Source organism: Euphorbia lathyris, chromosome 1 (assembly GCF_963576675.1).
Source record: "Euphorbia lathyris chromosome 1, ddEupLath1.1, whole genome shotgun sequence".
Classification (NCBI taxonomy): Eukaryota; Viridiplantae; Streptophyta; class Magnoliopsida; order Malpighiales; family Euphorbiaceae; genus Euphorbia; species Euphorbia lathyris.
This window is the reverse complement of record NC_088910.1, coordinates 69,264,539-69,267,001: the sequence shown is the minus strand read 5'-3', so window position 1 is coordinate 69,267,001 and position 2,463 is coordinate 69,264,539.

Genomic DNA, 2,463 nt, shown 5'->3' with positions numbered 1-2,463 from the left:
CAACCATTGGTTTTCCTTCAATTTAATGTTTCAATTTTGTTTCTCTCAGTTTCAGGGACTAATATGCACCTTAATGTCACTTAATTATAAGAGGAATTGGTTTAGAAGTGTTCAAAGTCATCAAAAACAGTCCCAATTTAACCTAGAATTTCCAAAATCTCAGTTGAGATTCTGAATTCTCAGTTGAGACAGCAAGAGGACAACTTTCAGCAAAAATTTCGACCCCCTACCTACTTACTGTCGCGACTTCCAGTCACGGGATTTGGGCGAAATTTTGCATCTTAGCCTATTCCTACTCTAATTACTTACCTATTCATCTATCCTAATCAATACCTATTACTTACACCTATTTCTATCACCTATTTTTACACCTATCAATCATCTTTTCTCTTCCCAATACCAAGATTCACTCATCTTCCCCATAAATCCTTACCCTATTCATCTTCTTCTTCCCTAATTCATCACCATTATCTTTTACTCTCCCTTTCATCCTTTCATATTTTCTTCATCTTTTCACCAAATTTCACAAACAAAATGCCTAGACAAAAGACCGTTGCTAACAAAGCTAAGGCCACCGAAGTCAATCGATTACGGGTTCAATATGGCGCACTGTTCGACATTGCGACGGAAGCCGAAGGACGCAAATATCGCCGATTTTCTAATAGCCAAATAGAGTTCGTCGACATGCTTTTTCTTGACACCGACACGGTAAACACACTTTCTTTTACCGAGCGTATTGATGAATATCTTTCCGTTCTTGGGTGGAAACGATTTTCTAATATGCGTTTTCCTAGTCTTAAATCGCATATTATTGAATTTTTTGTTACTCTCACCTATGACAAGAAGAAAGGAGTTATCTCTTTTCGGAATGATGGAGTTCGTTATGACGTTGGGTACGCGGCCATGAACCGTTGGTTTGGCTTTCCTACTCGGAATTTTTATTCCAAACCAAAGCCTTTTAATTCACACACGGTTTGGCAATCTTTAACCGGTTTAGATGTTTTTAATCCAAAGAATACATCTAGCAAATTGCTTAAGGATGATTGTATCTTCTTCTTTCACAAGTTTTTATCATTTTCCTTATTTGGTCGGATTGAAAGTTCAAAAGTGCAAGTTCGTGATTTGTTTGTGTTGGATAGTATTTTTAAGGGTTTGACCATTGATAGTATCGAGATGCTATTTACTAATTTAGTTCCAGCTTCCAAGTCCCGTAATAAGCAAGTGCCTATGGGTAATTTAATTACCGGCATTGTTTTGGGTGCTCGGGGTGAATTAGTAGATTATCGAAATATGCCCCATATTGGTGTACCTTCATTGGATCTCACGGCACTTCAAAGGGCCAATTTATTGAAGAAAATGGGACCGCCCGCCTTTATCTCTTATGAAGCTCGTACAAGACGTGTTTTTGCTACCATGAGTAGTGAAGCCTCGAGTTCTCAAGGTTTGGGTGCCCAAGATGATGAAGAGGATGATGAAGAGGAATTTGATGAAGATGAGGAGGAGGAGGAGCAAGTTGATGTTAATGCCAACGAGCAAGCAAATGTGGAACCTAATGTTGATGAACAAGTTGGATGGCAACGTGTTTTGACACAAATGAACGAGCATAACCGTCACATGAATTTGCGGTTAGATGAAGTCGTTGCCAACAATACTGAAATGAGTTCGAGGATAAATACGGTGGATGCCAATATCACTACGTTGAGACGAGAGCACAAATCTACTCGTCGCCGGTTGCTATCTTTCTTCCGACGCCAAGGAGTTGAGACTACGCCTTCTCCACCACCTTCACCTTGATAGGTTTTATCCTTTCCATCTTTAACTCATTTTCGTTATTATTATTATGTCTTGTTCAATTTGGTACAATATTTTTAATTATGTTTGGTACACTTATATTTATTATTGTGTTTGAATGTTATCGTACTATATTTTTTCATTCTAATTCATATGGTTTAATTTCGTACTATTTTTCGTGTTTTATCGCTTTTTGCACCAATGAGGACATGGTCCAAATTAAGTGTGGGAGGAGGTGCCGACAAGCTTAAGGAGTTGTCCGCCTTACTGACCAACGCGGCCTTAACCGACTCCTTTAGAATTCCTCCTTCTCCCGATGCTGACAAAACGGGGGAGAAAGAACAAGCTAGAACTCAGCAGGAGGCTGCTAGAAGTAGTCAGTCTAAGCATAACAAGAAGAAATAGAATTAGGCTAACTCAGTTTGTTTATTACTTTGTAGTTTCTATGTTTCTTTTTGCTTATCTTTTTGGTTGTATATGCTGACTACTTTATTTCAATACAATACTTGCATCTTTTATCCAAACTTCAGTTATTTTATATGATGCTGAGTATTATATTACTATGTATCTTCAAATGCATCAATTGTGTTTACTGTTTATAATATACTTGTTGATTATATGCTATGCTGATAAAATGTTTGACATTATCTTGTATGTTTATTAAACACTGTC